General features: G+C 38.4%; 1 protein-coding gene across 5 annotated transcripts in view; it reads left to right on the forward strand.

Annotated features, from left to right (window-relative positions):
- The window catches only part of THRB (thyroid hormone receptor beta), a 391,410-nt gene that overhangs the window by 22,388 nt on the left and 342,925 nt on the right, over positions 1–26,097 (forward strand). Inside the window, exon 2 of one of the 5 annotated variants that reach the window (XM_040480053.1) lies at positions 25,383–25,485. The exons of the other annotated variants lie outside the window; for them this stretch is intronic. The gene's annotated coding sequence lies outside the window, so the exon portion shown is untranslated. The remainder of the gene's footprint in view (positions 1–25,382; positions 25,486–26,097) is intronic. 5 annotated transcript variants of the gene reach the window in all.

The following is a 26,097-nucleotide window of genomic DNA, read 5'->3' on the forward strand; positions in this document are numbered from 1 at the left end:
GTAATTAAGTTCAGTATTCTCTGGAATGAAGGGTGGGTTAAGAGAATCTCAAAAGTCATCTGAACATTTTTTTTTTGTTCTGCCATGTACAGCTTTAATAGTATTAATATAATGTAGTAACATAGCATAGAAGATGAAACATGAACCTTGGTAGACAGACCTGAATATAAATTTGGTGTCCCTACTAATTAGCTGAGGTGATGTTGGGGAAAGTTGCATAATTTCTTCTCTGAGCTTCATTTTCCAATTTTGTAAAAATGTAAAACAAAAGAAAGAAAGAAAAGAAAAAAGCCTGCCATGTAAGAATATGATGAAGAGTGGGAATACCTAGGAAAGAAGTTACAGTGTAAAATTAAAAGGAATTACTCTAAGGGAGCTGTGCCTTTGATCTGAAAGGTTTTGAGGGCATGCCTGGTCACAGGTCATTTTCCCCTGGTTGAGGGAGAAGGAGGAGTAGGAAAAAGAGGAGAACAAAGGGATCTATAAGAAGAAGATCCACACCTTCTCTGCTCATAAGGAATTGGTTGAGTTTTTTTTAAGGTTTCATTTGGGATTTTAAAGCAAAGCAAGTCTTTCACAGTGTCCTCTTGGACAAGATGGAGATGTGCAGACTGATAGTAGGAAATTTCACTAATTGAACAATTGTATGCATGGGATGTTTTCATGGATTGACATCAGGTTGGAGGAGGCTGACCTGCCAAGGGCCTCTGGCCTTCTTTCCCAGTCCCGTGTGGACGATATGAGTGACATCATGGAAAAAATGAATGATATGCTTAGCAAATGTTCAGGAGTCCCGAACTAGAGGGGCGAGCCAATATGCCCCCAAACAGTATGAATTTAGAGAGATTTTGAGAGACTGGAACAGTGGGTCCAAATCAAGAAGACCTAAAGGAGGATTTAAAACCACAACCTTACATTAGATTCACGTTGAAGGCCCAAATTCTAGGAGAATGTTAGTGATCAGTTTAGTGTGATCTAACAAGCAGTGTAGGTACCTCAACCAATACTGTGGTCTTAAGTTTCATTAAAACAATCATTCTTGGGATTCCTGCATGACTCGGTTAAGCATCCAACTCTGGATCTTGGCTCAGCTCATGATGTCACCATTCATGGGATCTGGCCCCATGTCGGGCTCTGCAATAACTCTGTGCTGACAGTGCGGAGCCTTCTTGGGATTCTCTCTCTCCCTCTCTCTCTGCCCTTTCCTCCCTCTCTTTCTATCCCTCTCAAAATAAATAATTAAACTGAAGAAAAAAACACAATGGTTCTCAAACTTGAGCTGAATCATAATCACCTGGCGGGCTTGTTAAATTACAGACTGCTAGGATCCATCCCTAGCATTTCTGATTGAGTAGGTCTGGGTTGGAGCTGGAGAATTTACATCTTGAGCAAGTTCCCAGGTAATGTGGATGCTTCTGCTCTGGGCACCCCATATGGAAACTACTATACTACAAGAAACACCTTGCTAAATCTAGGAAGATGACTGTAATCTCTTCAAGTATTGAAGCGATTTTGGGCCCTACTTTTCCAGTTAGGATAGAAGCCAGAAGGATAGGAAGAATTCTAGAAAGCAGGTAATATTGAGGACGATTGAGGAAAGAGAAGCTTATGGAAAAGAGAAAAACTTCAGAGGTGTGGTAGTTGCCTTCAAACATTTGAGAGATCAGCATGGCGCAGTGGCTTGGCTAAGAGTGTATACATTGGAACCAGCTAAACCTGGATTTGATTCATAATTTTGCCAATCTTTTATATATTTAATAAATACTTCTATGGTACATACTAAGTACCAGGCACTGTTCCAAATGCTTTATGCATATTAACGCATTTAATCTTCATAACAAACAAAGCTATAAAGTAGGTTCAGAAAGGTTGAACAACTTTCCTAAGGTCACATACCTAGTAACTGGTGGAACTGGGATTCAAATCCAGGCAGTCATGTGGATTTCATGTTCTTAAATACTATGTGACACTCTCTCTCCAATAGTGGCTCCTCTCCACTTATTGCTTGTGAGTTCTTAACGACATTCCAACTGCTTTGTGACTCAGTTCCTTCACCTTTAAAACAGAGACTATCCTTTTCTCGTAGGGTTGTTCTGAAGAGACAAAAGAGATATATTTGTAGAGCATCTAGCTTGTGTCTGTTATGCAGACTTCCGGGATACCCAAAACTGGAATCAGTGGGTAAAGTTAGTGTGTGGGGGTCACACTGTGACTCAAGAGTCTTAAAATCCACCTGTTGGTTATGGGGTCCACAAATGGAGCCAGGGCTTCAACTTTGAGAGTATTACTTGGAATCCAAATTAGGACAGTCATGGATAGCATTCACACCTTGAGAAGGAGGCTAGCCTAACTGATAGTCTGACTTTAAAATTCTACGACTATAAAATACTGAGTTCATTCATTTGAAGGTGTCAGTTTTCATCAGATTGTTTGATTATTTCTCCCTTTGCTCATTTGAAGCTTTATGCAGATTCTAAGACTCTGCCTGTCACTGTTAAGACAGTTATAAATATGTTACCCAAACTATTTTCTATTCTTTCCTCATTCCTCACTCTTCAGCAGCACAGACACCTGCTCATAGTCTGTTGCTCTTCAACACTTTTCTCTAAATAAGTTAATGACATTTATTCTTACATCCAGTAGCTATTTCTTGCCTGGTTTCCTTATACCTCGGTTTTCCTTAGCACCAATGTATTTTGATTTTCACTTGTATCTGAAGCCCTCAAATTTTAAGGCAATAATGATTATTTTCAGAGATATTTCATTAGGCTACTGTGAAGTAGGTTGAATGCTTTCCCTGATTTACACTTAGAAATTTGATAAGGAAAACCAGGCATCGGAGGGGAAAACCTTGTCTGGGGTGCGCTGGCTTATTGAGGTGCCATACAGCCAAGGGTAGGACTAATGTTGATGCCAACGGCCTGTGACAGTGGAGTTGACTTGAAGTGCTTTCCCAGCTCCAGTTTGGCTTCTGCATGTACAAGCAGCTCCCTTCACTGGGCTGCATTGGGAATTAATTAATAACTCATGAATCTATTGAGCTTATTACATGCTAGTAGCTGTTTCAGGAGCCCATAAATCAAAAATGGATAGAGCTGATTCTGGAGAAGGATAGATGTCTAACTAGGCAATTACAGAGGCAAGGAATACCTGCCAAGATAGGGGAAACCCTAGTTTTTCTTAAAGGACTCAGTCAGATGTCTATGTGGGAGATCACAGAGAACTTGCCAGAGAAGGTGATGCTTGATCTGTTTTTAAGAATTAGCAGTATTTGGCCCGGTAGAATCGTGTGTGTGTGCATACGTGTGTGTGTGTGTGTGTGTGTGTGTGTGTGTATGTACATGTACATGTGTAAATTAGGTAAACATGTGCACAGGGGACACACGACTCCCATATCTCTTCCCCTACTGGGTTTTCAGGATCCTAGTAACCAGGCCTTCACTCTGAAGACAGTAGTTTGAAAGTCTTTTCTGGGAAATTGGAGCAGCCCAAGAAAAAAGGCCTAACAATATTGAATGAGAGGTACCCTGAGTTATCCCCAATCATAACAATCAATAACACGATTGTCAAAAGTAAAAGGTAAAGTTGAGAAAGTCTCCCAGAAAGAAGAAAAAGGTGGTGATGATAAATAGCAGAAGAAGAAATACTAAGATAATTAAAAAGTAAGCTTAGTCAGCCCAACATATTAATAAAAGAAATAGCAAGAAAAGAAAATAGAAAAAATAAGCAGAAGAAACCTGGTCAAAGAGCAGACTAGAAGATGAGGAAAAAGTGACGGCCTTGAAGATAGCTCTGAGGAAATCACCTCGTGTACAGCTGGGACACGGAGGTACGACTAAAGGAAAACTCAAAGTCATACACAGGATAAATAAAGGCAAATCCACCCTTAAACTCATCCAGATGAGAATGCAGCCAATCAAATGTAAAGGGTCTAGGACTAACATTACTAGCAAAGAAGCATCAGGCAGTAGCTAACTCTTAATCGGCAACACTAGATGCTAGATATGAGCAGAAAATTTTCAAAATGTTGAGCAAAATCCTGAACCCTAAATTCTATACTGGCTACAGTGGAAATCAAAACTAAGCATGAGGGGCGCCTGGGTGGCGCAGTCGGTTAAGTGTCCGACTTCAGCCAGGTCACGATCTCGCGGTCCGTGGGTTCGAGCCCCGCGTCAGGCTCTGGGCTGATGGCTCAGAGCCTGGAGCCTGTTTCCGATTCTGTGTCTCCCTTTCTCTCTGCCCCTCCCCCATTCATGCTCTGTCTCTCTCTGTCCCAAATATAAATAAACGTTAAAAAAAAAAAAAAAAAAAACTAAGCATGAATTGAAAATCAATTCAGATAAATAAGACCAGGCTAATTAACCTTACTGAAAGAACTGCTGAAGGATACACTTGAATGAGAAAAGAATGAACCAAGAAAGACATGTAGGTTGCAGGGAAAAATAGTGAGCAAAGAAACTGGTAAACATGATGGGAAATCTAAATAAGCACTGTTGGTAAAACACCACTAAATATAATAGTAACTACTTTTTTTTCTCTTTTTTTTCTATCCCCTATACACCCATCCCTCCCACCCACCTCCCCTCTGGTAACCATCGGTTTGTTCTCTATAGTTAAGAGACTGTTTCTTGATCTCTCTCTCTCTCTCTCTCTCTCTCTCTCTCTCTCTCTCTTTTTCCCTAATATGGTATTTGTCTTTCTCTGACTGACTTATCTCACTTAGTATTATACCCTTTAGGTCCATCCATGTTGTTGCAAATGGCAAGATTTCATTTTTTATGGCTGCATAATATTCCATTGTATATCTATACCACAACTTCTTTATCCACTCACCTATCAATGGGCACTTGGGCTGCTTCAATAGCTTGGCTAATAGTAACTACTTCTAATGTGTTTGTTAAAAATAATACAGAACTTAACAACTGTGCCATAATAGCATGGGGTGAAGAGGAAGTGGAAGTAATATCTTTCACAGTCTTTGTATTATTCTAGAGAAGGAGAGAAATTTATTAGCATAGTTGACATACAATATTACATTAGTTTTAGATGTACAATTTAGTGATTTGACAAGTATATACATTATGTTCTGTTCACCACAAGTATAACAACCATCTGTCCCATTACAGTGTCATTGACTATATTCCTTATGCTCTGCTTTTTATTCTTGTGACTTACTCATTCCATAACCAGAAGCCTGGATCTCCCTCTCCCTTTCACTCATTTTACCCACCCACCCACGCCCTCCTCTCTGGCAACCATCTGTTTGTTCTCTGTATTTATAGTTATGGTTTGGGTTTTTTTTTTGTTGTTGTTTATGTATTTATTTACTTTAGATTCCATTTATGAGTGGGATCATATGATATTTGTCTTTGTCAGTCTGACTTATTTCACTTAGCATAATACCCTCTAGGTCCACCCATTTTGCTTCAAATGGCACGATTTCATCCTTTTTATGACCATAATATTCAATTCTGTATATACATCACATTTTCCTTATCTACTTATTTATTGGTGGACACTGAGATGTTTCCATGTCTTGGCTATTGTAAATAATGCTGCAATAAACATAGAGGGTGTATGTATCTTTTCGAGTTAGTGTTTTTGTTTTCCCTGGGTACACACACAATAGTAGAATTATTGGATCATATGGTATTTCTATTTTTATTTTGGGGGGAAATTCCATACTGTTTTCCACAGTTACATTTCCACCAGTAGTGCACGAGGGTTCCTTTTTCTCCACATCCTCACCAACAGTTGTTGTTTCTTGTCTTTTTTATTTGACTGGTATACAAATTTAAGAATAACCTCCATAGAAATAGAGTGACTTCCAGACTGGTGGAGGAGAATGAAAAAAACTCAATTGATTAATATTATAGATAGCAGGAAAGAAGGGGAAAAAATATCAAGGAAATGGTGTGGCAAGTTGAAAACAACAACAAAATAAGACAGTTGCAATAAGTCCAAATATATGTTTAACCACAATAAAGATAAATGAATTAAACTCTGCAGTTTGAAGACAAAGATTGCCAGATTGCATAAAAATACAAACTCTAGTGACATATCGTTTACAAGCGTTACACCTAAAACATAGTGACTCAAAAAATGTTATACATGTAATGGGATGGAAACAGCTATATGAGGTAAATATGCAAAAAATAAGCTGAAGTAAAACATCCATATTAGGTAAAATAAGATATTAAGATGAGACCTTTAAAAAGACTATATTGTCATCATTGATCAGTTGGGCCAAAATGTAATGACCTGGGTTTATCTTTATCTGTGCATTTCTGCTGAAATGTGCCTATTTATAAAGTTAATTCAACCATTTTTAAAGAGCATTTTTACATATTGTTGGAGTGTTAATAACTCTTTTGTACAGGATTACATTTAACGGATTACTGCATCATTGTCCAAAATGGTGGCAATATGACCTACAGGAGCAGTTCTGCACCCCTGGGTGTTCATCAGTACTTAAAGAATAGTTGGCAATTCTTGCTGATCCACAGCTTCTAAGTCTGTCTTTCTAATTTTTGGGAAGTAGTTTGTCCACCATGAGATTCTAGGCCCAACTCAAATATACTTTGAACCAGTTTTTAATCATAGTGAAAATTGTCCAAGCAGATTTAATTTTAAACTTGCTTCATGTAGCAGTATCATAATTACCGGTGCCTTTTAAAATATAATATCAGCAAGGTCTTTAAGGATTGTTATTAAGTTTACAAACGAGATGGTGTGAAGAGAGCCCTTTCACCCCTCCCTCAAACACTTTTCCTACCAACGAAGTTATGTAGAAATCGTAATCCGTTTAACATTCTGTTAAGATTTCAGATACTTCTCCTCTTAACTGGCCCTTGCTACAGAAAACAGCCCCATGTTCTTACTAATCAGGCCAAACCAATCTCTTTGTCAATAGCAGGGCCCAAATAGGTAATGTGGGATGAGTCTGCCCTCTGTCCAGGAGAGAAGCCAAATTGTGTAACTCTACAGCAATGACGGGAGCAGGTTACACGGTTTGGCTGGAAAATTGCTCTTGTTCATGCATAGAAGCAGATCAGCTTTGGGTATGAGCTCCTCTCAGCTGGGTGCCTTGCCCAGAAGGGGGTGGGGCTGGTAGCCTGAGAAACTGGGTATTTTTCCCAGGCTTCTGGGTCACTGCTTGCCGCTTTTCAATGCCCTTTAAAAAGCACCTCGAGGAAACTTCTCACTGGCAGCTGAAGAACCTGCTAGCTCCAGGGGAAGAATGTGGGCAGGACCAAAGAAGAATTTTCTCCCTTATCTATTTTTCAGGGCTCATAGAAAGTAGGATTTAGCACATTCGTTTTAGACACACGGCCAAAAGGTAGCAGTTTAAAACATGTTTAGTTCTGTTTGGATTTTTAGGCTTCAAGTAATCTGATTTCCCTGCTACTTATTATGTAAAACAATTTTAATCACATAGATATTTGCCTGGTATTTAATAGTTTGGATCAGGGCATGATGTTAGCAATACCTTGCTCCCAAAATGCTGTGATAGCTGCATTTAATTAAAAGAATTTCATATCTGAGATTTTCCTTAAGAAAACCATCTACTTCTCACAACAAGAGTCTGTTCTATTTTACTTTTTTTTTTTTTATTTTGTAATGTTTATTTATTTTTTGCAAGCCAGAGCACAAGCAGGGGAAGGAGAGAGAGGGAGTGTGACACAGAATCTGAAGCAGGATCCAGGCTCTGAGCTGTCATCACAGAGCCTGATGTGGGGCTCAAACCCACAAATTTTAAGATCGTGACCTGGGTCCAAGTCGGACACTTAAACAACTGAGCCACTCAGGCGCCCCTGTTCTATTTTACTTGAGTCATCTATTCCAGAATTATAGCTATCAATTCTGTGCGTTTTTTTTTGTTTGTTTGTTTTGTTTTTACTGATTTGTTCAGGTCAAATAAAATGTTAATCCATTTTGGAGGTATCTTATGTACCAGCTTATTCAATTTGTTTGTGAGCCCATGTGTATGCTGAGCCCCTCACCCATTTCAAATGATTTTTTCCCTTGATTTCTGTCAATTATCAAAGGAATAACATCCTTATTATTTAAAAAATTCTGGGCACCTGGATGCCTCAGTCAGTTAAGCATCCAACTCTTGATTTCAGCTCAGGTCATTATTTCACAGTTTTGTAAGTTCTAACCTGGCATCAGGCTCTACACTCACAGCGTGGAGCCTGCTTGGGATTCTCTCTCTCTTGCGCTGTTTCTGTCTCTCTCTCTCAAAACAAAACAAAACAAAACAAAACCTTAGAGAAGAAAACTTAAAAAAAAAAAAAACCAACAACACAGGAAAGGTTGTTTCCTGTGGGCTACCATCTGTGGGCTAGCTTGGAAAACAAAAGAGCTTTTCTGCAACATGTGGCCGTACTTATGGAATTCGAGAATGTCAGACTAGAAAGAGGCATGGAGATCATTTATTCAAACCTTCTTTATTCCAGATAGCAATATTTAACCCCAAAAAGGGGAGGTAACTTGTCTAAGGTTGTCATTTCAGTATGTCCATGTCTTGGCCTTGAACCCAAGTCCTTGTCATCTAGGACCTTTTCTGGGATATCACACTGCTGACAAATTTTTAATCTTTAGCCATTCATTTTGAATACCTTTCATTATTATTTGGATCACAAAAGCAAAGATGTTTAATGTAGAAACTCACCCATCGTCTTGCCACCCACTATTGAAATGTTGGTTTATTTCCTTCCAGGCATTTTTCTGTGTCATTGTTGTAAAAAAATGGGATGAGACTTCACATAATTTTGTGCACTGCTTTTTTACCTTAATGTATGATGAACATTATTTCGTGTTAGTGAACATTATTCCTTAAAATTATTTTTAATAGTTACATATCAATTTGCTATGGATATCCCTTGATATTTTAAGTCTCATTAATGTTCATTTAAGAAAAGCATCGCTTTTTCAACAAGAAGCATGTTGTCTTGAACATAGCTGAATATAAAATCTTTGAATATTTTTGAATCTTTGAATATGAAAACCTTTGAGTGTAGAAATCATGGTTGTTCTATAACTTAGACAATTCTTGGAAAAATTTTTAGTGAGTCTTTAAAGCCCAAAGTCATGTCCCTAGATTAGATATGCTATGTTAGAGTAAATAACATTAGATCACTTTAGAGAACAAATCTGTTTATCTCTGACTTGGTCAGAGATGACTTAATCATTAAGCTAATTAGCCACACCACTGTTTTATTAGCCATGTGCAAGAAGTGTTAGAATAATCTGCCTTACTGCTTGGCAGATAAAGCCTCTGCCTTCCCAATGTCTTTTATAATGCCAATAAAACAAATAATAATAATGGTAAAAATGGAAGTAGCTACTATTTATTGAGAATGTAAAGGGTGTCAGCTATGTGCCAAGCTCTTTACAGACATCACACTTAATTTTCACAACAGCTCAAGGAGGTAAGCTCCAGTTTTATCCCAACTTTATAGAGAAAAGAACTGTAGCCAGAGATGGCATAGGTAGTGAATGGCATAATACAGACTTGAACCCAGACCTGCCTCACTTCAAAACTAAAAACTGGGGCTAGGCTCTCCGAAGTGATTCTGATGGATTTTTTCCTTGCTGGTGTAAATTTCTTTGTTAGTGGTGGTTCTTAACCTTTTAGGGATTGTGGAACCATTGGAGAACCTATATCGTTGCCTAGAAAATGGTATATTTGAAAATGAATGCAAATTTTTCATCAATTTCAGAAGTCACAGTCTGTAGCCTGAAAACCCCTACACTTGAGCAGTATCCTTTTGGTCTTTATAATTGTTCAATCTCCTGGAATCTTTTGCAGCAATTCAAATAACCCTATAAGAGGAACACGTGGAGTCCTACCAACTAAAATTGTGACAGTTTTTGCAGGAATAGAGTATTAGTAAATGGAAACAGAGATGGCGGGAAGCATTTGTTACACATTTCACCTGTTCCTCATTTGTTTCTGAGACCAGCCAGCTCTAGAGGGGACCCCTAAAAATTTTAATACTAACACTGAATCCTAACTACAAAATAACTTCACAGACATGATCTCACAGCCAAATAACTAACTCTCAAGATACTCAACAATTACTTAATGAAATACAGAGTGAAACATTCATGTTCCTCCCACTTAGAATAGATTAAGTTAAAGGAACAGAAGAAAATTATATAAATATTAGTCTGCATAACATGTTAAGAAGACAAAAAGAAATCTGGAAGTCTAATGCAAAATAAAAAAAATCATGAACATTACCAAACCCACACAGTGGGTTGACAGTTTTCCATGTCCCTTTGTTAATGCAAATAATTGAGGGTACGTTGTTTTTCAGTGCATTTTTTTCTGGTCATCTCTAAACTCTATGATGCTCCTGATGATGTTAGCTTTATAATTTTAAACAGTTGATTTATCTCCCCAGTGTGATATAAAACAAGAAAGGAAATAACTTCTGCTTAAATTTAGAAAGATAAATCACAATAGATAAGGCTGTTCTTTTAACTTTTCTATTTTGCTATTGGAATGACAGAGTTTACCAGATAATACATTCTCAAATCCCATTAGGAAAATGTGCTAAATGGAATCTCCTTAAAGTATATAGAAAAACATTCTATTATTTTATTTTATTTTTTTTCAATGTTTATTTATTTTTGGGACAGAGAGAGACAGAGCATGAACGGGGGAGGGGCAGAGAGAGAAGGAGACACAGAATCGGAAACAGGCTCCAGGCTCCGAGCCATCAGCCCAGAGCCTGACGCGGGGCTCGAACTCCTGGACCGCGAGATCGTGACCTGGCTGAAGTCGGACGCTTAACCGACTGCGCCACCCAGGCGCCCCTTAAACATTCTAAATTTTTAGGGGAAGTGGGAGCAAAGTAATGGGGACAGTTGGTAAGACATTTGTCTCCGTGTGATCTATGTTGTTTGAAATGTCTTAGAATCAAATGGCTAAAATTTAATGCTTTTCTTCCATTTACTGAAGTGTATTTTGAAAGTAAAAATGTGGCATTGTGCCTCCACAATTCAAATAAATAACATTGTCAATTAATACTTACATTATGAGTACTTCTATAAAACTAGGTACCTTGATTATTTTTCTTTTAGCGTATTTGTAATATGCAACATATTTGAGGATTAAAGGCCATTCCACATGGACATCTGAGGCTCCATCTAAGTGTCTTCTCTCTTGTTATGTCACTGTTATTGGTTTGGAATTTGGTCTTTCTTTTTGACCAGTAGGAGTCTAATTCTCCCAGGGCTTAATTTGGGTGTTTACAGAGGAACATTCATTCTTGCAGGCTACTGATACAACATTTGCTACACTGCGGGGGAAGGAGAAGATGCCTCGACTCAGTCACTTTTACCATCTATAAAAGGTTTGATGGAGGATATTGAAACTAATAGGCTAAATTATTAGCAGTCAATGTATGAACTAGTATCCTATTGACTGGTCTGAAAGAGTTGAAAATGTTGAACTCACAGAAAGGCAAAGATATTGCATTTGGGGAGAATAAAGCTACTCTTTTTGTAATACCAAACAGCAATTGAATATAAATGGCAAGCCATAATTTCAGGCTTCTATGAAAGTAATGGGGTCTTGAGCTCTGCTAAGCAGACCTGAAGAGAGCTTGACAGCTGAGTGGTCAACCAAATTAAGCTGCTTCATCTTTTAGGACGAAAGATGATGTGAAATCATTTGTGTGGCAGGTATTACCAGCCCACCATGACCACGGTGGTGTAGACGTAAAGTGGTTTTCTTTTCTTTTACCTTGCTACATTTTCTCAGAACCTCACTGTTGAGATGTGGACCCTGGGCCAGCCCCAGAGCAGCTCATCAGAGACACAGAATCTCAGGCTCTCCCTAGAATCTGCCAACCAGTTGCCCAGGTGGTTCGTCAATGCCTGAGAAGTTCTGATTTAAATCACCGAAGCAATGCCTGAATAATTGCTACCATTAAGACCCTGATGATCTCATGTAGCTTCCAAAGGTGCCTAACCTTTCTCTAAAGGCAAATTGCCTCACTGGGAAATCTGTCCTGCTAGTTTAGAAAAGTATAGGCTAAGAAAGCATCTTAGGTTCCTTTCTACTGAGATGTTCTTCCCTTTCTCCCCTACTTTCTTCCAAATATTGTGTAGTCCAATGAAGCCTGACTAGTAACACAATTAGGTGAGATTCGCAAATCTATGACACCTAAAAACCTCAAAGCCCACAATTTACACTAGTTTCATCCTCTTTTTCCAAAAACTCTTTCTAGAATGACAAATTAGAAATTAAGTGAATTCGCAATCCCCTGCCTTTGCCCCCTTACTCTCTATGTAGGCTAGGCAATGCTCTGTCTGAGCCAAATGAATAAAAACTCTGAAAGAGAATTATTAATAAACTGGAGAGCATACGAACTGATTACTGAATGAGAGGAAGATGTTTATACACATTTATCACTATTAAGTACAAAACTCTATTTCATAGTCTCATAAAACAGAGAGGAAACTGATTTCCTTTTGAGATAGTTTCTATCTGGTGACAACCAACATAGATTAAATGAACGCATTCCTATCAGCTTTATGAACACTTTCAACTTATTTTTAAATGCCTTGCTCTGAGAATCTAAAAAGACCGTATGCTTTCTTTCTTACCGACTTAACGCGAGAAGTTAATAGTTTGCAGAGAAATTCAGTGAAGCGATTGATAGAATGCTTTAAAAAAAAATGTATTCCAGAGAGTAGAACAATAATACTGATGTCAAAACAGCAGTGCCACATTCTCCATCGCGCTTAAACCAGCACTAGGCCTGGCACATCCATTTCTCCTCATCAGCCAGACGAAATGCAGTAGTAAAAATCAATCCTGTATTTCACTGAATCTTATAATACAGTTCTCTCTTCTCTGCCTGTTAATAAAATATCCCTTTGGAAGGAAGCCAGAATTTTCTTAGGCAGTTTAGATTTTCTGAATAGAGGAGAATTGGAAAGGGGGAGGTAGCAAAGGCATATAGAAGTAAAAAATTGTAAGGTCAAAATTTCTGTCCTAACAGTTTGACTAGTCTGATTATTTTTCCAAGTATCATGACGATACCAGTGTTTTAAATTGAGTCATAATTGGGGTGCCTGGGTGGCTCCATCATATGAGCGACTGACTCTTGATTCTGGCTCAGGTCATGATATCACCATCATGGGATCCAGTCCTGCCTTGGGCCCCTGTGCTGGGCATGGAGCCTGTTTAGGATTCTCTCTCTCTCTCTGTCCCTCCCCCGCTTGTGTGTGCACACAATAAATTGAGTCATAATGAATGATTTAACTGAAGCCATGCTGCATTCTCAACCCTCAGCAACACTGAGAAACCAAATCACTTTTTGAATTCACATTTCTCCTGCACTGGCAGAACACATGGGATAATTGAAGCCCCCAAGTTGGGTGAGATCTCTCAGGATCTCAGAGGCAAGTGTTTAAAGAAGGGAAAGGAGGAAAAGAAAGGTTTTGCTGGGAAGATTGAAGACAGGGTTCAAAATCAAATTGAACATCCATTTGCGATGCCTTCCAACCCTACTTAGGAATGGGTGATGGAGGTGGCCATTCTGTGTTCAATGCCAAAGAAAGAGGCCAGAATCTAAACTTCCTAGTCTCTGCTGTCTTTAAAAACAAAGTCAAGTCTTCATCCCCACAGTGCCTGGAACACAGACAAACACCTGGTCAAAGTTGATTGAAGGAATGAATCAAGAAGAAGCAATCACTGTGTGGACTTCATCCTTGCTCTTTTCATACATTGAGTGGAATTCCTTCTCCATATATGAGACTTAGTTGTGTAGAACTTTGGGCTGGTGCCATTTTGGAAAATGCCATTCACTGCTCTGCATTTCATATAGTGCTGTTGAAAAATTAAAAATAAAGCTTCAATCTGGAAAGCTCTGATTTTCTTTCTCCTTACTTTTATAATCCTGGGAAAGGTGTTTATTCACTCGGGGCCTTAGTTTTTTCTTACTCTAAAATCATCGTCTTTTACATCTTGCCCCACTCTTAAAAACCTATATATCTGAACCAAGGACTTTAGGTCTGCCTCTAAACAGTGTCAGATGACAGACTAGGAATTTTAAGAGAGGGAGATCATAAGTTCTTAAATTGCATCTAAAACTCATCTTCTTTTCTTGAAAGCAAATTATAGATACTGTTTGGTTAAGCCATACCCACCCTTGTAAATTCCAAACATAGGTCTAGTTTTAAAGAGTAGTAAAAAGTGTATCCCATTATTTTTCTTAACAGCCTTATTGAGACATAATTTCTATACCGTGCAACTCACTCATTTAAAGTGTGTGTACAATTTAATGTTTAAAAAAAAATTTTTTTTTCAACGTTTATTTATTTTTGGGACAGAGAGAGACAGAGCATGAACGGGGGAGGGGCAGAGAGAGAGGGAGACACAGAATCGGAAACAGGCTCCAGGCTCTGAGCCATCAGCCCAGAGCCTGACGCGGGGCTCGAACTCACAGACCGCGAGATCGTGACCTGGCTGAAGTCGGACGCTTAACCGACTGCGCCACCCAGGCGCCCCTAATGTTTTTTAAATATATTCACAGCTGTGCAACCATCACCTCTAATTTTAGATCATTTGTACCACCCCCAAAAGAAATCTGGTACTCGTTAGCACTCACTCCTCATTTCACCCCCAACCCTAAGCAACCACTAATGTACTTTTTGTCGATGAATTTGTCTGGTCTGGAAATTTCATATATATGGAATCAAATAATATATGGTCTTTTGTGACTGGATTTTTTAACTAAATATTTCCAAGGTTTATCTGTTATGTAGCATGTATCAGTACTTCATTTCTTTTTATTGCTGGATAATATTCCATTACATGGACGTATCACATTTTATTTTCCATCCATCAGTTGATGAACTTGGGGTTGTTCCACTTTTTGGGTATTATGCATAATTCTGATAAGAACATTTATGTGCAAGTTTTTGTGTAGACATATGGTTTCCTTTCTCTTAGGTATATACCTACCTAGGAGTAGAATTGCTGGGTCATATGGTAACTTTATTTTTAATCTTTTGAAGAACTGCCAGACTGTTTTCCAAAGTGCTGCAGCATTTTACATTCCTGTCAGCAGAATATAAGGTTTCCTATTTCTCCACATTATCAATAGCAATTAATATTTTCCACTTTTTGGATTATTACTATCTGGTATCTTACTGGGATTTGGATTTCCATTTCCCTTCTGGCCGATGATGTCCAGCATCTTGTCATATGTTTGCTTATTGATGAGTTTTGTATCTTTTTTTTGAGAAATGTCCTCTCAGATCCTTTGCCTATTTTTAAATTGTGTTGTCTTCATATTATTGAATTCTTTATATATTTCTAGATCAAATGCCCTATCAGATATATGATTTGCAAAGTTTTTCTGCCATATGTCCCGAATAAAATACAAATTCCGGGGGCGCCTGGGTGGCGCAGTCGGTTAAGCGTCCGACTTCAGCCAGGTCACGATCTCGCGGTCCGTGAGTTCGAGCCCCGCGTCGGGCTCTGGGCTGATGGCTCAGAGCCTGGAGCCTGTTTCCGATTCTGTGTCTTCCTCTCTCTCTGCCCCTCCCCCGTTCATGCTCTGTGTCTCTCTGTCCCAAAAATAAATAAACGTTGAAAAAAAAAATTTTTAAAAAAATACAAATTCCGTTCTTGAATGCATTCATTTACTTGTTTAGAAGTATTGGAATCCTAAAGAACAGGTAACTTGATCTTAATCCAAATAATTATCTATTATACAGAGGCATGAAGAATCTATCTCTATTCCTAAAACATCTATGACACAACAGGATCACAGAAAATCACATGCAATGTAAAATTAGTTATTTCCTGATGATAGATTTGGCAGCAATGAAAAAAATCAGTCTCTAAGTTATGAAGAGAAACAAGTAGTCAAAAGATATGTGATTGAAACTCTCATAGCTTATCATTGATAGTTACAGAACACCACTGTGTATTCTGATTAAGTAAGAAAAGTTGAGAGTTTGGTTCCCATCTTACTGGGATTGTCATGATAACAACACAAGAACTTTTAAAAAGCTAGATATGCTATAAGGTCTTTCAAAATCATTCTTTAGAATTTTTCTTTATTACCTCCTATGTGTTTTCCAAAGATTGAATATTTGGTTTCATAATTTTTGTTTACATGTTAGAAACAAAGAAGTATAATATACACACATATGTGTGTGTATGTATGTATATACATATATATATGTATACATATTTTCTTTCTTTTTAGGGATCTCTCTTACTAAAATCAATGATGTTAATTATTTATGAGCTTCCCAGGATTAACTCATTCATTTAAAAATTAACTGTACTGTCTACTTCAGACTCTGGGGTAGGTGCTGGCAGTAAGGTAGTAGATAAAACAGACCTTGATTGTCTCATATGGAGCTCACAGACAATAATCAAGTAAAAATACAAAGAAATCTAGACTTAAACATTTTTAAATTGCTGTGAAGGAAAAGAACAGGTGTTAAGAGAGAATAGTAGGGAGTTCTATTTTAGGCTAACAGGTCAGGGAAGTGTGCTGAGACATATGGGGGATTAGATGAAGCCAACCAGGGGAGGAGGAGAGCATTGCAAACATGGAGAACAGCATATGCAAAGGCCAGGAGGCAGGAAAGAGTTTCCTGGGTCCAAGGAAAGATAAGGCCAGTGGGAGCGACAGGTGGTAAGTGAGGTGGAAGATGGTGAGAGACAGTATCTCAGAAAAGGGCAGAAGCCTCAGTTCACATAACAGATTGTAGGCCACATTCAGGAGTTTGAATTTGATTCAGAAAGTAGTTGAATGATTTGGAGGATTTTAGCAGAGGAAATGACATGATCTGATGTAAACTTTAAAAAAAGCCCTCTTGGCTGCTTCTTGCTGTGTGGAAGTGAGGTAGAAAGAGAACCAAGATGACCATTTAGGAGGCTTTTGAACTTGCTTAAGCAAGCAGTGACAGTAGCTTGAGCAAAGATGGGGTGCTGGGAAACCAACATGATGAATGCATTTTAAATGATTTTGAAGATATGGTGTAATGGTTAACAGTGTGTGTTCTAAAGCTTGACTGATTAGGTTAAAATACGAATTTCCCCTCTTACAAGCTATATGACCACGGGCAAATTAGCTTCTCTATTCCATCGTTTTCTCAGTAGTAAAATGTAAATGATAATAAGAATCTTCTTGTAGTGTTGTTATGAAAATTAAATGAGTCAGTAATGCACTATATGCATCATAAGAATATCTGTCACATAGTGAACACTTTAATAAGTGTTGGTATTGTTTCTGCTGTGTAAATGAAAAGGTTTTGATGATGATTTGGATCTTTTTGTTTTTAATGTGCATTTATTTATTTTGAGAGACAGAGAGAGAGAGAGAGAGAACATAAGTGGGAAAGGAGCAGAGAAGAAGGGGGACAGAGGATCCGAGGCAGGCTCTGCACGGACAGTGCAGAGCCCAACTCAGGGCTAGATCTCACGAACCGCAAGATCATGACCTGAGCCGAAATCAAAAGTTGGAAACTTAACCAACTGAGTCACCCAGGCTCCCAAATGGTGGTTTGTATCTTGTTTTAGATGTCTGAGTTTGAGATGTCTATGAGATATCCAAGTGGAGATGTGAGAAAGCTCAAATCTGGTGCCCAGAGTGGTGTCCTGGGCCAGAGATAGAGCTTGCGTTCAAGATCAAACTACAATGTACTGAGTAAATTTGCAGAACAGTCAGCACTTGAAAGTGATCCAGCCTTGTCCTGGACTGGCCAATGGCACATCAAAACATTCAGTGACTTGCTTTGGAGAGGTGGCAAATATGGCAACGACTATGGAGATTGTCCTCAAATAGACCATCTTTTGAATTTTCCTCCCCCACTTACAAGCTGGGTGGCCACGGATAGTTAGAAGTGTTGGCAGTAAGATTCTATCGGTTCAAGAAGAATCATGGACAACTCTCAGTTTTCTGTCTTGAATGCCAGGTGATTTGTAGGGCCAGTTCCTGGGGTGAAGGAAAGTGGAAAGAAGCATGTTTCTCAAAACCTCAGCTTCCTTGAATGGATTTTAGTATGTCTTGCGCACGGGTGAGGACCTGAAAGAATGTAAATAAATGCCTGGCATAGAACCTGGAATGTGGTAGATGTTCACTAATGTTTTTCTTGTCTGCTTTGGGCTCGTCTCCACTTCTTGCATCAACTATAAGCATCTCCAACACCCTGCCTAGATCTGCTTCCATTTGTAGAGTCAGACATAAGATAGGAACAGTGAGGTAGGTGCGGAGCACTAGGAGTACTAGGGTGAGGTGAACAAGGCCTCACTCACCTTGCGCATCAAAAAACTAAGTAATCAACCTAAACATTTCAATGTCTTGTTTGGACAAGTCAAAATTGGTGAAAAAAGTCCATGATGAATAAAATATCATATTTTTAACAAAGATAGGACAGGTATTACTGATTTCTCCTCTTCTCTCTAGCTCTAGGACTCAGTATGGCACTGTGACAAGGTGAAAGCAAAAATGTGTTCTAACAGCCTGTGATACTGGGTACACTTAGGGAGGGGGTTGAGGCCTCTACTAGCCCAGCCCCCAACCTTCTTCTATCAGTTGCAACGTGGGAGCTGGAGCAAGGTTCCCGGGTTCGCCCCACCTCAGTAAATGCAGACCCTTGTGACCCTGAAACTGTTGAGCAAACACACAGTGAAATAACCCAATGCTCTATTAAAGGCTGGGGTTTAAAGGTCGGCTTTGTGCTTATCTGCTGCAAGCCTAGTTCACTCCCTAGATGACTCTCAAGGTTGTTTAGTACTTGCAATATGGACTGAGAGGATGAGCATTTCCTTTCAGAGAGGGTAGCTATTTGCTTTGCAAGGAGCTGTCATTGCCAAGAGGAAAAGAGCAGGTCAGGAGCGGACAGAAGACGAATGGAGGTCCCCGGACAAGGAATGCTTCCTCCTGACTTTGACTTAGAAAGCTCGAGGTACAAACGGTACATGTGTCAGCTTCTGACTCTCAGCTCTTTCCTGTGAAAATCCGAAAATTTCGGACCAAAACGATTTGGTAGTTTAAACTCCGTCAGCAGATACATAGTGAGTAATTAAAGGACAGATTTGTCAAAGCTCCTATCTGTCATGAAGAAACCATTTATGGAATTTTGAGCTGGCAGGTCACTTCTCCTCTAAAGAAAGCTGGGTCTGGGGAGCCAAATTTTAAAAAGTTACGTTAAGAATTTTTATTTGAATTTAAAGGAAACAACATGCCTAATTTTTAAAACATGTTACTGCAAATGTAGCATGCCATCATAATGTACATTTATGAATGATCACAATGAGTAAAGAGAGAGTCACACGAATGAGGAGCTGCTGCTGAACATGGTCTACACTACACGTCCATGGCACTTTAAGATTGCAACATTTTGTTTGGTGACCTTCATACCAGTTGCCTGCATGCACCTTAATCTCTCTCTCTCTCTCTCTCTCAAAAAAGCTGAGCCTGCTGTAGATTGGTCAGTTGTTTCCGTTTTTGTTTTTTAATCTAGTTTTTCATTTACCTACAGCTTTATTATGCCTGGTTTAATTTGTACAAAAGGATGAAGTTCATTATTACAGAACACAGAAACCCATCTCTGAGTTTTTAGGAAAAATGAGTGCAGGGCTGGCATGACTGAGCCTGAAAGACCTCCATGATAAATCAGGTGGTACACTTTTAAGAGTGAAAGTAAAGAATGCTGCAGAAAAATTGTAGACTGTGTACACAAAGGCACAAAGGTAAGAGTGTAAAATAACTTTTTGTAAGAAAGTAATTTTCAGACTGAAACTTAAAACTCAAAGTTTAAGGCAGAGTAAATGTTGGGACAAGTCAGCTTTTGTGAGGGTTGCCAATCTGGAAATACGGGGTCTGACGTAGATCTTGCTGTCCGGGTACCCACCCCTCTGCAGGAATCACTTTTTGAGTATCCCCTCTTTATTTCTCAAGAGTTAATGCAAAGACTATTCGGACTATGTGTAAATATTGCAAGGTCTCTGAGCTGCAGTTGTACAGTATATCCATGGAAGTTATTTCTTAAAGAATTAGACACAATTTTTAATTGTGTAAGTAAGAATACTAAATACTAAGTTGTGATGCTTTGTTCAAAGAGGTCTAGTTGCCTCCCTCCCTCCCTCCCTTCCTTCCCTCCCTTCCTCCTCTTTCCTTCCTAAGTAACTACCTAGCTAGCTAATTCTCCCCCCTCCTTCTTTCTTCCCTCCCTCTCTCCTCCTCCCTTCCTTCCTTTGCTCGGTTATTCTTCTGATGTCTGTCTTATTTCAACCTCTATAATCAATAGTTTTAAATCAAAGCAGTTAGTGCAACTAAGAGCCAAAAAGCCAAGTTAGTATCTTTTTTTTAACCTCCTATTTTTCACCCAAACTTAATCTTCTCTTTTTCCACATTTTTACAGTTATTACTAAAACCAGCATTTATGCAAAAAATCTCAGCCTCATTTGACTTAAGATATTCTCATATATAAATATAAATGTATATGTGTGTATATATTTATGTAGTATTTAACTGACCAATGTCTTATATTTCTTAAAATGGCTAGCCCGTTTTGAAAAATCTTTACTTACTTCTCTGAAATAAATGTGAATACAATGTGAAAATAATAATAATAAATACGAATAATAAAATGTGAAAATAAACGTGAAATAAATGTGTGTTTTCTGCAGCACGCAGAAAACCATTAACCTGACTCCGTTTTCAGGAGAGAACATAAGACATTCCGTTGCAAATTACAGCTGTTGGACGAAACGTTCGTCTATTCATAATCAGGGAGAACAATTGAGTTACTTTCCCTGCTGAACTAAAATATAGTACTGCTACCTTTTTTCTGGTGGTGTTCTCCATCATGAGTTACTGGGTCCTGGGAGTTTCCTGTCAGAAAGCCCATTTCTATCAATTGGCCATTGCACGTCCCTGGGAATGGGTGCTGTGGCATCGGTGTGACATACTCAGTTTTAATGTGAGATTGGCCTGCCCTTATCTCAGAAAAGGGTCGTGCATATGTGAACCCATGAAAACAGCGGGGATGAGGTTTAAAGCAAAGAAAATCCATCATACTAGTGTACAGTGTTCATCATATCTCTACTAAACCGTGTGTGTAGGTAGCTTATATTCGAGAGTGTGAAATCATCATTTCTACAGGATTTTTGGTTCCCTGTTGTCCTTTTCCTTTGCTTTTCACTGACTGGCTTTGCAGCCAGTGATTTGTTGCTCCTGTAGCCAGCCGTGTGCCTTCCCATCATTTCCCCTCTGCCAGACTCAGAACCTGCCTTGACCTTCAAACTCCGGCCATACATGCTTTGACTTCCTTCTGTCTTACTTTTGTCCTTGACCTTATTTTGGCTGGTTTGTTCACCATTCTCTAAATTCATACCTCCCTGGCCTGTCTTTGTGTGGGCTCCTCTGTCATTTATTTTTAACTGGTGGCACATCATCCTTCACTGTCATCTGCTAGCTTGCATTCTCCTTCCCTCTGAAAGCCAGCTGCAGGACTGTTCTTCTCTGAAAGGACCTTTAAATATTAGATTTTTGTACTCTGGGCTTGTTAACTCTTGACCATTTCAACATATATTTAGTCAGACAACGTGAAATTGTCGTAAACGTTCAAGGACCAAGATTTTTATTTTTTATAAGTTTTGTATGCTCATGACCAGTGGGTGCATAATGGGGTGTATCTCAGTTCAGGAAATGAACTTCCGGGTTGTGGTCCTGGCAAGATGGGGTGTAAGTAAACGAGTCTGTTTTATTTTTATTTATTTATTTATTTATTTATTTATTTATTTATTTTTAATTTTTTAAATGTTTGTTTATTTTTGAGAGACAGAGAGAGCACAAGCGGGGGAGGGGCAGAGAGAGAGGGAGGCACAGAATCTGAAGCAAGCTCCAGGCTCTGAGCTGTCAGCACAGAGCCCGAGGCGGGGCTCGAACTCATGAACCGAACCATGAGATCAGACCTGAGCCGAAGTTGGACACCCAACCGACTGAGCCACCCAGACGCCCCAACATGTCTCTTTTAATAAGGACATATATATTAAGGCTGCTCCCACATCTGATGAAACAAACCAGGGAAAGACCTGCTTATCTGTGTATTTTAGCTTTCCTACTTGATAGCATTTTTCTCTGAAAATTATATAGTCATCTCAGGTGGTCATTAATATTATCAATGTTGTAAAGTTCCATTTTGTTGTACCTTTTTTTGCTAGTATTGCCTTTGTCAGAATCGAGTAATAATTATTTATTTTGCTGGAGACTCTTTTGCTATCCTGACCATTTTTAAATGCACAATTCAGTGGTATTAAGTGCATCTATACTGTGCAACTATCACCACCATCCATCATCAGAACTTTTCACCTTGCAAAACTGAAAGGTTATACCCATTGAACAATAACTCCCCATATCCCCTCCTGCCCGCCCCTGGCAACCCACATCCTACTTTGTGTCCCTGTGAATTCAGCTACTCTTAAGTACTTCATATAAATGGAATCACGCGGTGTTTGTCTTTTTGTGACTGGCTTGTCTCAGTTAGCATAATGTTGTGAAGGTTCATCCATCTTGTACCATGTGTCAGAATTTCCTTCCTACTTAAGGCTAAATAACATTCAACCAGCAAACGCTTTTTAAAGAACTTTGCAACAGCATTTTGACCCCTGACTTGTGTTTATTTGTAGTTATGCTGATTATTTCATACATGCAAGTATTTTTTAAATAGGTGTTAGGTTATACCCTTGTTTTTATTGATGATCATTGAAATTAGATTGTGATAGTGTTAATTTGATATTCCTTAAATTCTCAAAAGTCCTAAGGTGTTCACAATTAATAATAGTTTCGTATTTTATTACATATAGGAAAAGATATATCTTTGATATTTTCTTACCTCGAAAGAGAGAAGACATTTATAAGAAAACATTGCTATTTTCATCACCAAAATATAGATTATATTAATCACTTCTCAGAATTAGACACATTTTAGGCATTTATAAACATTAAAAATAATTTAAAATATGCAATAATATTTTTCATCATTAATCATATTACAGAACGTTTGGAGAATGCGAATTAGAAAAATCACTTATCGTTCCATCTCCCAAATATAACTTAGAATTCTAGTGTTTTTGACCTACACGTATTTTTATTACATGGCTTTCATTGTGTTATGTTATACATGCCACTAAAACTTTAAACAAGAAAAAGTTGCACACAAAAATACGAACACTTGTTTGAACTCAAAAGCACATTGGGAAGCACTATGAGGAAAGCACAGTTCACATGTGTTTTGACATCAGTGTTCTGCTAGTCCATGTGATTAGGGATGATGGGGTGGGCCTCAGGCATTCTCTGGTGACTTCACCAGAGCAGGTAGGAGCCAGGTTGAAATTGGCCATAGTTATGGAAAACGCCATCTGTCACTGGGAAGAAAGAAAGAAATAGGGAGAAGCAGAGTTGAGAGATGGAGGTGCTGTGGGAATCTTGGCAGCCTGACTCATGCAATTACTCGCAGTCTGAGGATGCCTCAGATTCCTTCCACTAAAGCTCCTTTTTTGATTAGGTTTTGAAAATTGGGGTTCTAATTCTCATCAGTGAAAGAGACCTGACTAATCTGTCTTGCCTTTGACTTATTTATGTCCTGTTTGGGTCATCTGAATGATTTACTAGCTTGATACTCTTCAAGCTGATACTACTACTCTTCCGTGGAGTTTCACCCAGCAAGCAAGCAGGTATAGTTTCCCCTATGGCTTTGTGACTGGCATTCAGTGGGTACTTAATAAATGCTTACTGAATTAAGTAGTCTTGGTGACAAATACTCTCTTTCTTTGAAACCTGTAGCAGTCTTGTTGGGCAGCAAGAACCAACTCTTTGTCTCTTTGTAGTTCAAAATCCTGTGATACCATTTAGGTGACAACTGAAATATGAATCCTTCTTTCCATTCCCCTTGCCATTTACAGAGCACTAATCACTGACACGTTCTAATGGCTTTTCATTGGTGATTTATCATCCAATCCCTGCCCATTCTTTACCCTCCAGAACTCAGTCCTTAGAGTGTTGGTGTTTAGTGCTTTAAATTTACATTAAGGGGGACCACCACCATTCATCCTAAGAAGGGGGTTTTGTGTTACCGATTATACACAGGATAAGTAGAAGTAAAGTGGAAGAAATAAAGATAACCCTGTGTCATAATGCTTATATAAGTGAAAAATGACAGCTGGTAATTGAACTTAAAATTAATGTATTAACAGGACAAGGTAAAACAAAACACATTCCCTCCAGGATTAAACTTTCCCCATTACTGCAAAGAAAGCCATGGCAGGAGAAAGCTCTCTCCCTAGGTTTACTAAAGTTCACTTAGACCGGTCTGATTTGTTGAGATCATTTTAAGTTCAGGAGTTCAATGTGTGTGTGTGTGTGTGTGTGTGTGTGTGTGTGTGTTGTTTTCTCTTTATTTAATGGTTAAACCTAGTTAATTGTTACAGAATGGCAGATTGTAAAGAATATTCAATAATATGTAAAATGCATCAGTGGGTTTTTCTCAGGGTAATGTATTATAATTTATAGCATTCTTTAAATGCTTCAGATTTTTTTTCTTGATTGAATTTTAAAAACGTAGTTAATTGAAGTTCTATTGATTTGAGTTGAAAAGTAATTGGAATGGGGATGCTATTCTTCCTAATTTTATAATTAAAATATATGCTGCTGAAAAGTTTTCATTTACCTCTGTTTTAGAATTATTTGATTTCTTATAAAAGGAGAGGCAACATTTGCACAATCGTGTTTCCTATGATCACGGGAGACTGGAATGTTGCAAAAAATACTTTGCAAGGAGAACAATGGTATCAGGCATTTGCAGGAAGCCTGAAACGCAGTATATATTGAACTGTTCCTTATTCCCTTTGGGAAAGTAGGGGCGTAATTAATACTATTTAACATTATTACTTATTATTTATTTACTTCTAATTACATGTAAGTTCTTTTAATTTACTTACAATACTTATTATTTACTTATGGTAATATTATGCAGTGATGACCCAAAATATCCACTGTACCACTAGACTATTTTATAAGTCAAAGAAATACCACCATTAAGACCCCAGACTTGGAATAAGATCAGAGGGGAGGGAAATAAATGGTGGAGGGATGGAAGTGAAGAAGGAGACTCTATCTATGAACTCTGGGTTACCCCAAGTGTGACTGCTCCTTCATGGCTTTAAAAATTCATACTGTTCAGGAAATTCTGACATACAGTCAAGGGACGCTTCAGTAAAACAGTCTGGGACAATCCGTTTAATCTTTCAATGTTAGTCTATTTGTCAGATTAGATAACAAAAATCCCCTATCTTTCTCCCCAAAATATCCTTTTTCTTTTGAATGTAGGCCAATCTCACTGACTGGAATATTAGCTCCCTGAGGGAAGAGCTACAGAAGATGGGCTTGTAAAGAAATATACCTGCTTTCTAGGCATTTAACTTCCTGTTGGGTAAGATTAAAAAAATAAAAAACCACATCCATAAAGATAACTAAAAACTTGAAACGGTATGTTTCAAGTATATAGGGATTGGCAGAGTCTATCAATTTGTTTAAACGTGTTTAACCTCCATGAAGTAGTTTAAAGAATGGGTTCATTCTCTGTGTTCCCGGGTCCAGACCAGGGCCTGGCCCGTGGCAGCTATACAAAGCAGTAAACATTTGTTGTTGTTAATGATGTTGCTGTAAATAGAGGTTTAAAACTCTACGGTCAAAAGTTTGGAAAATTCCAGATTAAGCAAGGTGAAAAAGTCTACTTAGTCTTTAATATGCAAAAGTACATTGTGGATTTCCAAGAAGGTATTGCAGTACATTTGATTAGAGGACTCTTTAGAATTGTGGGACAGCTCACAGGATTTGCTTCATTGTAACACACTGGGAAATCCTGGAAAAACAAGAAACAATTTAATGGTGATAAATTTTCTGTACGACCACACAAAGAGAGGCTCCGGATTTAAGTGAATAATAAGAAGTTCAAAATAGGTCAGCCAGGTTTCATTCCTTCTGGAAGACTATAGAGGAGAATCTGTTTGCTTGCTTTTTCTTTCAGGTGCTCACATTCATT

The sequence above is a fragment of the Herpailurus yagouaroundi genome, unplaced genomic scaffold, assembly GCF_014898765.1.
Source record: "Herpailurus yagouaroundi ecotype Mexico unplaced genomic scaffold, PumYag 159, whole genome shotgun sequence".
NCBI classification, from domain to species: Eukaryota; Metazoa; Chordata; class Mammalia; order Carnivora; family Felidae; genus Herpailurus; species Herpailurus yagouaroundi.